At 36.2% G+C, this 15,291-nt stretch overlaps 1 protein-coding gene across 3 annotated transcripts in view; it reads left to right on the plus strand.

Annotated features, from left to right (window-relative positions):
- The window catches only part of NUBPL (NUBP iron-sulfur cluster assembly factor, mitochondrial), a 240,162-nt gene that overhangs the window by 114,267 nt on the left and 110,604 nt on the right, over positions 1-15,291 (plus strand). The gene's annotated exons all lie outside the window — the stretch shown is intronic.

Genomic DNA, 15,291 nt, shown 5'->3' on the forward strand with positions numbered 1-15,291 from the left:
CGAATTCCTTGAATTTTTTCCTTAGGTTTTTGGGCTTTCTGTTACATCTTGCTCTTTCCTGAATGGTGCAAGAACTAGTATGTCACTTCCTTTTTTCCCATTTGGTATATCATTAACTATTTCTTCACACTAGCCCTCGCTTTGGCAAAGTTAGGCTTCTTTACCTATCTAGTTACATCTCCTTCTTACCCAAAACTTTTCAATATAGTATTGGGTTTCTCATCTCTGATCTTTTCCTTCCTCCCCTGCTCAAAGCCTTGGTTTACTTTGGATGGATCTTTTTATAGACTGAAAAACAAGTTCTCAGCTCATTTGTAGGCTAACCCTCCCTCTAAGAATGAAGCCATGGGCTCAGATTACCAGTTTTATTTACCTGGCACTGGCTCAAGTGCTTCCTAAGGAAAGAGGTGGAACTTCGCCCTGATTTTCTCCCTTCGTATTAATTTTCATTCTCAGCATTGAAAGTAGTAAAGATTCAGGAGTCTTACTTTCTTACTTTCAGCACATAAAGTGGGGGGAGGGGCACAACTTGACTTCGATTTTAAATGGAGTATAACAACAGATTTCATTTATGATTGTTCTGGATCTAAATAAAGAAGTAAGGGCAATTAGAAAACTAGAGTATTGGGTTTAGTTCTAGGCCTGAATCTGAAAAGAGAGCAGAAAAGGAAGCAGCAAGAAAGAGAAAGGATAAACAGGTACCAGGAAATTGAAGTCATTATAGTGATTTAAACTAGGCCAATGCTTTATTGATAAAGCAAAAGTACTTGAGTGTTCTTTTGTGTGTGACAACACAGAGAAACTTTTCCCATTTCCTTCTTTGTGTATCTACCAGAGAGAAGTATCTACCAGAGGGAAGTAATGGAGGTCTGGGGATAGTCCTTTCATGTAAGAGTGGGCTCTAACTGTAGCTCTGACACAAGTGGGAAGCATGCAGAATGCTGACTTGTTTATAAGAGAACTGATAAAATGGAGTGCCTCATTTAATTCAAGTCAGCAGTCAAAATTAGTGCAAAAGGAAGCACTAATAGAGAAATGTGCCAAGCAAGTGAAATGTATTGATCAAGGAGGAACAGAATGATGTCAGATAGAATTCATTAGCAAAAACTAGTAAAGTAGAATAATATGCCTTAGAAAATGAATAAATTAAAAGGTCACTTGACAAACCCTATCCCATTTCTACCTTGAACACTTCAGAACTCCTAACTTTTTCACTGTTTTGTCTAATTGATACGGACTTTAAAGAATAACCTACAATGATTTGAAGAGTCTAGGATAAGGGTAATTCTAAAGGGAGGGCCTTGTTTTCCATAGTCATAATTAAAGGGCCTTAATAAAGGTCACATAAGGTTGCTTACTGGACCTTTAGGAGAGATTCTTAGAGCTCTTGGCCCCTGACAGTTGGACAAGGGTTACCCTATCTCCTCAGAGGCAGATGGGGAATCATGGGTTAGAGTTAGATGTTAGAAGCCTGCCAGAACTGTTCAAGTTCCAGGTAGGTTTGAACGGATCCCAAGCAGGTTATGAGGGAGAATTATGGAACCCATTGAGGATTTCATAGGATTGTGACCCCTCCTTGTTATTTAGGCAGATACTATATTTACTTGATTTTATGATACATATATTTCAAATTTTAATATCTCTGAAATTGGACTATGTTTTATAATCAGTAATATCTTGGTATCCTATCAGTTTAATTATTAATTTTTTCTCTTTGGTGGTATATAAAATAATGGTGTATTTTATAATCTGTGGTATTTTCTATTTGATGAGATGCAGTAATTATTTTTGTTATGATTGCTTTAGTGCTGATTGAATTGTATTCTTTCCTTTTCTGCAATCACTGCAAAGTGATTTCATGTCATTCATTTTGGTCAGGTTTCTTTTATTGTCCTAAGACAGTTTTAAGCTTCTGGTGAGAATTTTGGCAATCTTGTTCACTGTCTTTGATTCCTCTATCACTAACTTAATTCTCCCTCTCATTACTTGCTCAGAGACTGCCAGATTATTCTTCCTAACATGTAACTCTCAGGATGTCCATCATTTCAAAGACTATCAGTGTCTATTTACTTATTTATTTATTTATTTTTAATTTTTTTTTTTAACGTTTATTTATTTTTGAGACAGAGAGAGACAGAGCATGAACAGGGGAGGGTCAGAGAGAGGGAGACACAGAATCTGAAACAGGCTCCAGGCTCTGAGCTGTCAGCACAGAACCCGACGCGGGGCTCGAACTCAGACTGCGAGATCATGACCTGAGCCGAAGTCGGAAGCTTAACCGACTGACCCACCCAGGGGCCCCTCTATTTACTTATTAAAGCCACTTAACTTCTAACTTAATTCATTCTTTCAATGGTTAGATTTTAAATTGTAATTAAGAAAGGCATGAGACCTATTATCATAGATTCTTTTTGTTCCTGTAAACCTTCACTTACTGATTTTTTTAAATTTGCTGATGCTGTATGATCATAGTTTGAAAATAATGCTGTACTAATTTACATTCATAGATGGTTGTGTGTGATACTTGTTGTACATAATATCAGTTAATTTTATGTTGACAAAAAGAAACAACTTGTGATGAATTAAAACATTTTTAAAACTTTTTTGTGTTTATGCCAAGCCTATAAAATATTTATAGACACAAATATGTTAGGCTGGATTAGTTTATCTTGATAGTCTTTTTTTTTTTTTTTCAAAAAAATTTTAATGTTTATTCTTGAGAGAGACAGAGAGAGAGAGAGAGAGAGAGAGCATGAGTGGGGGAGGGGCAGAAAGAGGGAGACACAGAAACCGTAGCAGGCTCCAAGCTGTCTGAGCTGTCACCCCAGAGCCCAACATGGGACTCACAAACTCACAAATGGTGAGATCATGACTTGAGCAGAAGTCGGACACTTAACTGACTGAGCCACCCAGGAGCCCCGTCTTGATAGAGTCTTAAGTCGGGTGTATTAATTACTTGAATGTAGAAAACATATAATTAATGTTATTATCCTTAGATAATTCCATACTTTTAAAAAACGCTACCTATTATTGGGTGTTTACTATGTATAAGCACTATTGACCAGTATTATCTCATTTAATCCATACAATTCTGGTATAATAAGCACTATTGTTACTTTGCACATGAAGAAACTGAGGCATAAAGAGATCAAATAACTTGGGTAGGGTCCCACAAGTAATTTCTCTGATTCCATAGGCTGAAGTTTTAAACTGTACAATTGAAGTTTTAAAAGGTTCAAGTTTTCATTTTAATATTATCTTTAATATTATTGAAATGTTAATTGATATTAATATATTAAGAGTTTTCCTTTTGCTGTTGGCTGCAGATTTTTTATTTACTTTGAACACTATAAGGCATATCTGAGAGAATGTCTTTGTAAATCTCTTAACTCCAACACTCATTATTTAAATGCCACTTTTTCGTTCTACCTCATTGCATTTTTGTAAATTTAGGTAATATGTTCTTCTGCTGCAGTTTTATGTCTGTGGGGGGGTGAGTTATAAAGTCTTTTTAGTAGTGTTTGGCAGTGAAAAGTTTGACAAATGCTTTTATGTTATGATGTCATTAACTGCAATAATAACAATTTATTTATAAACTATAGTATTTATAAAATGCTTTTTTTTAATTAAAAAATTGAATTAAAATTGTTTTACAGGTATTCATTATTTGGACTTGATTGTATGTCACTGAGGTCTAATGGCATTTCCTAAAGAGTTATCTAGAACAAGGTGTAACTCAGTAAAGGGAAATGACTTTCTCTGTCAGTGACATAGCATGTATCTATTATATCCAAATTAAAGTCACCAATACTTTTCTCAATGTTTAATTGTTGAGACTTCTTCACTGCTTAGAGGAATTTATGGAAACACATGGCCATTAGTAGTTCAGTAGACTAATTACTATGCTGGTAATTTCAGTTAGACATTTTCAGCTATTGAAAACTCAGGCATTAAGTTCTTTTCAAATCATATTTTCCTCTTGCAAACAAATTCATTTAGAGAGAAAAGATACTGCAGAGAGTTTAGACCAAGTATGAAGCTAGAGGGGATAGTTCCCACAAGACTGCCCTCACTTCTGATACCAGTTACAAATTTAGGGGTTCCCAAGACCACCCTTAGATTCACTAATTTGCTAGAAGGATTCACAGAACTCACTGAAAGTTCTACACTCATAAGTATGGTTATTACAGGGAAAGGAAACATTAAAATTAGTCAAGGGAAGAAGCACAATGGGCAGCATCTGGGTAATTACCAAATGTAGAGCATCAGTTGTCTTCTTTCTGTGGTGGGAGGACACATTACTCTCCTGGCATTGGTGTGTGATGCTGTGCATGGAGTATTGCTAGCTAAGGAGGCTCACTTTGAGCCTTGGTATTCAGAATTTTTCTTGGGACTCAGTGACATGGTTACGTGGCTGATGTGGCTGATCTCAGTCTCTAGTCGCTCTGAGCAGGACCCAAGCCCCCACCCTAAATCACATTATTAATATCCAGCTAGCCCAAGGCCCCAGGCAAACAAAGACCTAGAGATTACTTCCCAGAAGCTGAAGTCAGAGACTAGTTTTTTGGGGTACCTTTTTAGGCAAGGTTAAATTCCCATACAGATATAATGTGAATAACACTGGTTTCCAGAATGAATCTACACCTGAAGCTAAATTTGAATATTAATCTAGCATTTTGGAAATAGTACTGAGAATTTCTAAGTATTGTAACTCAGAATGGGAATTACTGGAAAGTATCATTGGTCTTGGCAGAGGAGTTTTCTAGCCAGAGAGATTGCTGGGACTAGTTGTTCTGGATACTTAAGGCTTCCTAATTCTCTTACACCCTGTATTCTTGTCACTCTTGTTAATTACCCAAATATATGCCTCTCTGGTCATTAAAAGAAAAATTCTCTTTTTTATGCTATTGATGACTTTCTTTCTCCTAAACCTAAACTTTCCTTCCTCTTCTTCCCAAATTTTTTGTTTTGTGTTTTTTGAGCTCCAATATGTATTAAATGAATTCTCCTTAACAACCTTTACTGAAAACTCCTCTCTTGCTTTAAGTGAAAACTACTGTTCTTTGTAGACACTGCTTTTCATGAAGTCTTTTTAAGTGGATACAGCTCATTCTTTTACTTACCCACGGGCTTGGAATGAGGTTTGGCATGTTCCTTGTTTCTGAGGGAAGCTTCTGCTCTAACACTCCTCCACAATTATATTCTTTTTGATAATCTTGGTTATTAAAAGTATAATCACCTTCTTCTCTTCTTTGGCCACTGTTTTTTGCTTCTTAAAGACCTTGACACTTTTGAGCTTGAGTGGCTCAGTTGGTTAAGCGTCCGACTTGATTTCAGCTCAGGTTATGATCTCACAGTTTGCAAGGCTGAGCCCCACATCACCTCTGACAGCACAGAGCCTGCTTGGGATTCTCTCTCTCTGCCTCTCCCCGACTCGTGAATGTGTTCATTCTCTCTTTTTCTCAAAATAAATTTAAAAACTTGAAAAAAAAAAAAAAGACATTGACACTTCCTTTTTACTCCAGTTCTAGTCACCATCTTGGATCGGACTTCAGAGTGTGTGTAGACAATCCACTTAATATCCTAGCCTTTCAGTTTCTTCATTTTCTTAGTGTGGGTGCCACCAGCCTTTGTTGTACTTCAGCCATCTGTTCTCATTGTATACCTTCAGTCTTGTCCCCTGGTAGTATTTATTGTCCTCATTTTACCATAACTTGTTATCCTTTCTTCTCTCTTATAATGGCTACTACACCTCAGGTTCCTTGGCTGTACCACTCTGCCTGTCTTTTCTTTCCTAATATTGATATACATGACCCATTATTTCACTGCTTTGGTGATAACTTCAACTCCTTCATACCCCTGCCTTTTACTTGTACCACCTACCTCAATTCCAGTCTAGAGTGATTCAGCATTCTCCTTTCCCTCTTCTTTCTCTCAGGCTGCTGGGTGCTGCTAAAGAAGTCCTTATAAATGGTACTCTGAATTAATGACTTCTGATACTGAATTCTCTGTTGTACAGTAATCCCTAGGAAGTTTTTTCTTTTATTCTTTTTTTCTTTGCCTTGCCTAGAAACCTGTTATCCTCATGGAAACTATCTAAAAATCTGCTTTGTTTTTCTGAAGACCTCTGTCCTTCCTTATACCTCCCCCTTCACTTTTATTGGATGATGTGATTTTCTGCTTCACAAAGAAAATTAAATTGTGTGTTACAAACTTTTTCAAGTCCCATCCCACCCTCTTACAAACTTATCTGTATCTAAACTCATTCTTGCCTTCTTTCATTTTGTGTCGTTGGCTTCTTTCACTTTATTAACTCTTTCACATCAGTATTTAAACATGCCTGTGGTAGATAGTATTGGCTGGCTATGAAAAGTCATTTTTATCCTCCTCTTCCTTACTGCCTTGAAATAGAGTCTAGAAAGTCAGATAGTTTCTCAGCTTCTCTTATAGGTAAGAGTAGCCAGCCATGTGACTTAATTCTAACCAATGAGATTTGAGGGATAGTCTAATTGGGGCATGGGACTCTGGGTAAGGTATTTTACTTTCTCTCTCTCTTTTTTTTTCACTCAGAATTACCATTGGTATTCTACTTTCTAACAAGGCCAAGGTTTGTAATTCCCCTTTCTTTTTGTTGGAAATATGTTATATGGACATGATGCCTGGTAGTGGTAGCCATTTTGTGGCAGAGCCTGATCTTATGACATCACTGAGATTCAGACAAAACCCTAGAGGTATCTACTTTCAGACATTTTGTTAAGTAAACAATAAACGTCCATTGGTTTAGGCATTGTTATTATATTTTCTGTTACTTGCAGCTGAAAGCATCTTAACTTACAATGCATAAGTTTCTTCCTAAAAAAACCCCTAAAAAACTCTATTTTGACTCCATTAGTCACTATAGTCTAATTTTCCTTCTCCCTTGTAGCCAAGCTTCTTGAAAGAATTTTCTAAATTTCTCTCTTATTCTCTTTTCTACCATCTACTTCTGTCTATATTCATCTTTACTGCGCATCAGCCACATTTACTGGTCACTGCCAGGGTCACCAGAGGTTTTTTTTGTTTTTTTGTTTTCTTGTTTTTGTTTTTGATGCTTTGTGTATTTTTCTGTTCTGTACTTTTAATTGATCTCTCTGCAGTATTTGATCAGTTAACCTTAATCTTGAATTACTCTTCTCCATTAGTTGCCATCATACTGCATTCTTCTGTGCTGTGTACTTTTTTATCTTCTCTTTCTCAATCTACTTTATAGTTTCTTCATCCTCTATTCATTTTCAAAATATTAGCCCTCAGCACAGGTATAGCTGTCTGAATTTTGCAGGCTTAGAGACTGACTGACCTTAGGTCATATAATTAGTAAATGGTGCAGCCAACATTTGAAAATCTCTTGGAATCTCTTCTGATTTTGTGCTTTGCTTGGGTAATGTCATCCATTCCTGAAGCCCAAATACATATGTTCATCCCCCAAATTTCTCCTAAGTTGTAGATACATGTGCAACTGCCTGTTGGTTAACTCTGCTTGACAGTCTTATGGATACTTCAAAGTCTACAAGTCCACATTAGAAGTCTTCACTGTCCCACAGATATGTGAAACTCCTTCCTTAATGTGACAGAGACTCAGTGATGAGCACTGTCATCCATGTAGCTCTTAAGGCCCAAATCCTGGGTATCATCTTGACCCATTCTTCTTTTTCTCCCACTGCTCTTATTCATTGTGTCCTGTTCTTCCATCTCTAGGGCAGTCAACTTTATCTCTCCCCACAAGGCGAGCTGTAACAGACTGAACATCTATATCCCTGTGTAATCTGAGATATTCTGACTAATCTTTTTAAATGCAGAGCTCTTCATGTAACTTTCCTGATTTAGACTCTTTGGTGACAACTTGTTGTTTTCTGGACAAAAGTTCAAAATCTAATTTGGGAAATAAGGCCCTTCTTGATCTGATCATAGCTTACTCCCCTACGCCCACTCTCTGCTCCAGCTGTCCTTAATTATTTGCTATTCCTGGATTCATTTTGTTCTTTCTTGCCTGTAGGACTTCCCTCATGCTCTTCTTTCTTGCTGGAATACTCTTTTGTATAACTCCATCTTGTCCTTCAGGTCTTAGCTTAAATGTCATCTCCTTTGAGAAAGCCTTCTATGATGACCCTTCCCCCACCCCAAGAGCTCTTATCTGTGTGCGTTGTGAAAGGGCCACCCACTCTCTTGTCTCAGGGCCTTTGTAAGTTTGGCTTCCTCTGCCTCTGTCTCTTCCCTGTCTCCACCCTGTTGTTGTTCATTCCAGATAATGCTCTGTGGTAGTCCTGTATTTTTCCCCATCAGCTAAGAAATCCTTTTGTTGGTTTTGGGAAATCTGAAACAATTCTATTACATTCCTAGGAATTTAAAAATTTGAATAGTTTTCTTTTAATTTGTATCTCCTTCCCCCTTAATCTAAGCCCTTAAAAGCAAAACAGAAACCTAAGTCTGTTCTTTAGCTTTATGCTTCTCCACACAAGCTGACATTGCCTAACTTGAGAATCGATTATGTGCCAGAAGTCAGCTGATGCTGTTTGGAAAAAAAAAAAAATGGCATTTGCAGCTTTCAGCTCTAGCCACTGAACCTGACAAGTTCTGACATCTCTTCTCTTGGCTGCCTCTTACTTCTTTTTCTGTTTCCATGGAAATGGACATTAGATCACAGAAACATAGTAAGATACTGGTGGCTAATTGCTGTTGCAGATTTCTGAATTCTCTTTGTTTGTGAAGTGATTATTTCAGTGACTCTTGCCCACTATGCAGTATGTGGTAGTTAGCCAAAACATCTAAGGCAGTTTCTGGATTTGAGAGCCAGATGATGTTTCCCAAGTGTCACTAACTAGTATCCTCAAATGTATTCCTTATTTCAGCTTTCAGAGAAAATATATTTTAATTTAAGAACTGTAATCTTGTCAGAGTAGAGCACTAGATTTCAAGCCAGGAGATCTGGCTGTGGTCCTAGATCTGCTGTTGTCTCACTGTTTGACCTTGGTCAATTTTGTTATATTTGTTAAATGAGCCCGTTTCTACTCTGTAGCTCTGGGGCTTATTTACAAATGTCCTAGAGAAAAGACTGCCTCTCTACCAGTGTGTTTTAATAGAAAACATACAAATAAGATATGCAACTAATTTTAGTTAAGGAAATAAAACCAGGTTTCTAGACATATAAAATGGAAAAATCTTTTAATTCCAGCTCTATTTTCAACTTCTGTAAAATGGTTAGAATAAGGCTTGTCACACGGCTAGAAATACTAGTTTGAGATTCTCTTTTTAATGCACATGTCATTTCTCATGACACATATAACCTATCTTATGGCAAAGTAAAGTGATTAAGTTTATAGTTGAAAAAAATCTATTCATTTCCTATTTAATGAAGAAAGTTATTACATTGCTTATCTAATTTGTATTTTATTCACATCCAGGATGTAGGAGGATTTGCCACAGCCATATGCCTCTATAGTAGGCTTATCTGTGCCAGGTCAGGATTTCCTTGTAAATCTAAATTTAGAACTTGGAAAGCCAGGTTTTGTTAAGTGCAAAAAGGGACTGCCATCTACGTATAAAAAAGATTAGTATTGCTGAGCCACTTCTTCAGCATATAGTGTCTGCTTTATGTCAAATGAACTTGAATAATTGATACTGACTATGAGCAGGGTAAGTCTTTTTTTTTTTTTTTGCATGACTACACAGAATAAAATACAGGTTTATACCAAATTCCCACTTGTAGTTGTATGTGTACAGACATAAACCATACGTGAAAAGACATTATTAATTAATTAAATGGAAAGTAATCCATTTTATACTCTGTAATTGTAGTAAATTTTTCAAAAGGGAAAAAAACACCTCTTTTATTCAGTTTGCTGTGAATTTAGTCTCCCATAATGAACTTGCATAGAATTGGGATCTGGTCATGTCAGATTCCCTCTGTTTGTGAAATGGCTACAAAATTTAGTAAATTTACCACAGGCCCCAGTGTTTAAGGTACAGTGCTTTAGAACCAAAGTTTATTTTTAAGTAAAAATATTCTATAATTGTTGTAGATAATAAAAAAAAATGTTCAAGAAAGAAATTATAATGGCCCACTACCCTGCTATCAAAGTTAGCCTCTACTGACTTTTTGGCACATTCTTTCACTTAAAAAAAATTCTACCAATATATAAAACAAAATTGGGACAATGCTTTATGTGCTGCTTTGTAGTGTACTGACTTCATTAACCGCATTGTGAACATTTTACCCTGGTATCATATAATCTTTATAATCTTTAAAAATGACTCTTAGAAATATATGCTATCTTAAGTAATTCTATAATTTATTTAGCTTTTAAACTATTAATGGATATTTAGATTGTTCTCCTATAAACAACTCTGAGCAGGAGCCTGTAAACTTTTTGTATCCCTTCATTCAATGTAGAAAGTGCCTAAATTATCTGTTTTTCCTGGCTAGTACTCAGAAGTGTTAACTTTGTTTTATTCTTGCCCACCATATCTCAGACTTCTTTAAGTCTTACTAATTTTATCTTCAAAATGTCTCTTGAATTCATTCTTTCATCTCCATTCTCACTGTGATTGCAGTTGTTGAGTCTTAAGCATCTAACCTGGACTATTGTAGTAGCCGCATATATGATCTTTTCTACCTCTGGTCTCTTCTTTCAATGTATCACCTATCTTAGGATCAAAATTGTGTTTCTAGAGCATAGGTATGGTCATACATTACCTGGCTTTAAAGTCTTTGATGTTTTCCCCACTGTCTGCTGAATAAAGTTTAATTCCTTCGTGTGATATTAAAAAGCGTTCATATTTTGACCCTGTCTAACCCTTTAACCTCATTTCTCTCTTCTCCTTTCCACAGTCTGCATATCACAGGCAGCCTTAGCTGAACACATTAAGGTTCTCACAGGCCTTCATGTAGTTTGTGCTCTTTCCATTTCCTGTGGACTTTCCCTCACCCCTGGTAATTCCTAACTCCCTTCTTTTAAGACTGAAGCTCAAACATTACCTATTCTGTAAAGCTCTGCTGTCCAATACAGTAACTACTAGCTACACGTGGCTATTAAAATTAGTTAAAAATTTGGGCGCCTGGGTGTCTCAGTCGGTTAACATCTGACTCTTGGTTTTGGGTTAAGTCATGATCTCACCGTTTGGTGAGTTCGAGCCCTGCATTGGGTTCTGTGCTGACAGTGCAGAGCCTGCTTGGGATTCTCTCTGTCTCTCTCTCTGTCTCTGTCTCTGTCTCTGTCTCTCTCTCTCTCTCTCTGTCTCTCCCAAAATAAATATACAGACTCAGTCATACTAGCTGCATTTCAAGTGTTCAATAGGTACATGTAGCTAGTGGTATTGGGCAGCACATATTAAAGAACATTTTCCTCATTGCAGAAACTTCTATTGGACAGCACTGCTATAAAGCCTTTTCTAAAATAATTGATTTTCTCTTCAGAGCTTCTATAACCTTTAAGATTAACTATTTTAAAAAGCCCTTAAATTCCTCTATGGGTAGGAAGGGACCAAGCCTTGTTCTTTTCATCTCTAGCATCTAGAATAGTACATGGCCTGTAATTGAATTTCAAGATGTGTTGACTGTATGAACAAATGAATAATAAAAAAAAAATGACATGAATTTTCAGAAGTCATATGAATAATGAGAATGTTAGGGATCTTTCAAGCTAGAGAATTGCTGATTCCCTTTTGTAAAATGCATTGTTATCATTTTCACTTCATTAGTGCCTCACAAAACCTGAGACAGATGCTCAGTTTCTCTGATTCTTTTGCCATCAAAACACTGGGGAATTAGGTATTTTCCCCTGTGCAGTTTAATATGAGGCCAACATATATTGAATCTATGCCAGATATTTTGGACTTTACATAAAAGTGTAAAGTATTTCCAGTAGATTCTGCACTATTACTTGGGTTTATATTCCATGAGCTGAGAGAGCAGACATTTAGTTTCTGTCTGGAATTCTCACCTCCTTAATGTTATTCCATTTTTGTAATATTTTTATGAGGCACTCTTTTTTTTTTTCCTGTTTTGCAGATAAGGAAGCAAGCATAGAGAAAAGCTGCGTGCTCGCATAAGGTCACATATAGCTGTGAAGGGACTTTTTATTACACCTCAGCTGCCTCTCATTTGAACTGTTAATACATTCACTGCCTCTGGGTGACTTTGGTGATTTATATATTTTCTGATTGTTCATGGTCAGAGTATGTCTCTTGGTTTCTAGTTTTAAGAAAAACCAACAGCTTGAAAACAATACTAAAGAAGGAAATTATAGTGCCCTACTGTTAACATTTTGTGAATGACTCTGTGGCCTAATATTGTGCTTGAGCTAATTGGATCTAACCAGATGAGGTTAAAGGAATAACCATAAATTCTGTCAGGAGTAGAATTCCAGAAGCCTTTTGGAAGCATTTAATTACTTTATGAATTGCAATTATCATCATATGCCACTGGCTCTCTAGCTAGTTTTCAAAACACTTCGCAAAGCCCAACATCAACATTTAAAAAATTACACAATACAGTGCCTGGCACAAAGTTAGTGTTCAGTGATGGTTTATTTAATGAATGTGTGACAAATAACAGAAATACTAGTAATTGGTAGTAATAGCACCTAACATTGTTGGATGTTTTCTGTTTGCCAAGCATTGTGCTAAGCTCTTCACTTGCATTATTTCACTTCACTCATTGACTGTTGAACATCTACAGTGTGCTAGGTAACATGCTTGGTGCTGGAGATAGAGTGTTAAAACAAAGATCTTGCTCCCATGGATCATTCTTTTTGGTGGGAGAGACAGGAATAAGCACATAAGCAAAAAACTTAATATAGTATTGGTTAGTGATCAATGCTATTGAAAAAAAATAGATACTGATTAGGGAAAGCTTATCTGAGAAGGTGATATTTAAAGCAGACTCATAATGGAAGGAAACAGTGAGCCATCCAAAGTATTTGGGGGAACATTCAAAGTGGAGAGAACAAGTGTAAAAGTGAGCAAGGAAGCCAGGGACTAGGATCATCTAGGATCTTATAGGCTGTAGTGAGGATTTTGAATTTTATTCCAAATATGATGGAAACCCTTGGACATTTTTGGGTAATGGAGTGATATGATCTAGTTTTGGTTTTGAAAGGATACCTTTGGCATCGTGTGTAGAGAATAGAAGTAGGGGGAGTGGGAAGAAAAGGGCGATAAGAATGGAAGTAGTTATAGTACTCTAACAACCCTCTGAGATAGGTTCCATTATTTCCTCCAGTTTTAGTTTAGAACATTGAGGTCCAGAGATTTTGAGGCTGTTCAGTGCTACAATTCTAGTCTGTTTTATGTAACCTCTGCCATTATATTATACTGCTTGACTTCTCCGAATGAGTTTTAAGCATTTTTGTCATTGTATGTCAATCCAATATAGCTAATATGTATGTAGATTTCCAGTGAATATTGTCTTTCTTAATGAGATTGTTTTCTTAATATAACAAGTTGTGAAAGCATATGTTACATAGAATTCGCTAATCTATTACATTCTTTAATTGTTACTCATAGCAGAATGAATGAAGAACAGATAGCCATCATTAGCCATCATTTGTCTGTCAGTGCTGAGAGCTCTCTCTTACCTGTGTGTGTCTGTATGGATAGTTGTGTAGGTAGTACAGGAATATGTATATTTTTTAAGTTTTTATTTTAATTCCAGTATAGGTAACATACAGTATTATATTAGTTTCAGGTATACAATACAGTGAGTCAACAATTCTGTATACAGTATTTGGTGATCATCATGGTAAGTGTATAAGAATGTGTATATTCTTAATAAAAGGCACTCAAGGTTAGAATGCTTTTTTATTAGAACAAGTTTCTTCTTTATTTAAGCATAAACTACTACAAGATTTAGCATCAGTGTAAAACTGATTGATGGAAATAATGAAAACTCAGTAATTGAATTAAAATACAAAAACCAACACAATTTTTAGGTAATATGCTGTAGCAAAAAGAGCATGGGCTTAGAGCAAGGATATAATCTTGGAAAAATTTCTTTAATCTTTCTAAGCCTATTTCTCCATCTAAAGTGAAGATAGTATTGTGATAATTAAATGTGATAATACATCTGCCGTGTCAGCTATATTGCTTTGTACATAAGAGTTAGTACATTTATATTCTTATTAAAATCAGTTTTGTGGGTTCAGGCAAGATTGTTAAAAAAAGTTAGCAATTCCTAATAGCCTAAATTCTTATAAAACCTTAGTGTTTTTGCTCATTTCCTTCTGATTTTAAGGCTCATGTCTTAAGGGTATTAAGCCCTACATAAGGGCTGCTAGAGGTGCTAATGGAATTATTTTAGCTTTTAGGAGACAAAATTCAGAGATGCAGGATAGCTGTCTTTAAATCTGTAAAGGGTCGTCCTATGGAACAAGGATTTGTTTTTTATGACTCGGGAGAACAGAACTATCATCAGAGGGTGAAAATTATTTTGGCTTATTGTAATAAGGACAGTTTCAAAAATAGAATGCTCTATCAGTAGGAACTGTTTCCACGTAGCTGCATCAGTTTGCCAGAATGTGTCAGGCACTGAAGGTTTTTTACTTAGTTTGAAGATTTTTTTCAACTTGAGAATTACTAGAACATAAGCTGCATGCAAGTAGAGATCTTGTCTTTCTTGGCCACCGTAGTATCTTCAATGCCTAGTACTGTGCCTCATGTGTTTGTTGAATGAATGAATGAGTCAGTTATTCGTGGAAGTCATTTATGTACTTCACTTGTATTTTTCTTAAGTTTGGTTCTGATTTTGGTTGATGGTTTGAATATTTTTTTGGTTAAAGATGAGGGAAACTATGGGAAATTGCTGCTTGGTTAGAAAACAAAGGAGTTAGGAGAAGATTGCTCAACAGTGACAGTGGCTTTATTGATATATTGGGTCAGGTGATTTGGTGGGAGGTCTGTCGTTTATATTGTAAGATTTTTAGTAGCATCTCTGACTTCTCAATACTCATCAGATGCAAGTAGCACCCTTCCTCTCATTCGTGACAATGAAAAATGTCTCCAGACATTGCCAAATGTCCCTTGGGGAGCAGATTGTCCCTTGTTGAGAACCACTGAGTTAGTGAATAACCCACTAGAACATACCTGTGCAAAAGACAAATCCAAGGAGCTCCCCTCTATGTCTAGATGAGATGCTACCTGTTTGTTTAATAAAGCCAGTTAGATCTTCAAAGTTAAAAAGGATAAATCCAATATTTTTATTATAGGAAATTAGAGAAAATAGTGTTTGTCATTTAAGAAAGCTCATTGCAAATTGTTTTA

This window comes from Neofelis nebulosa, chromosome 7 (assembly GCF_028018385.1).
Source record: "Neofelis nebulosa isolate mNeoNeb1 chromosome 7, mNeoNeb1.pri, whole genome shotgun sequence".
In the NCBI taxonomy this organism is placed as follows: Eukaryota; Metazoa; Chordata; class Mammalia; order Carnivora; family Felidae; genus Neofelis; species Neofelis nebulosa.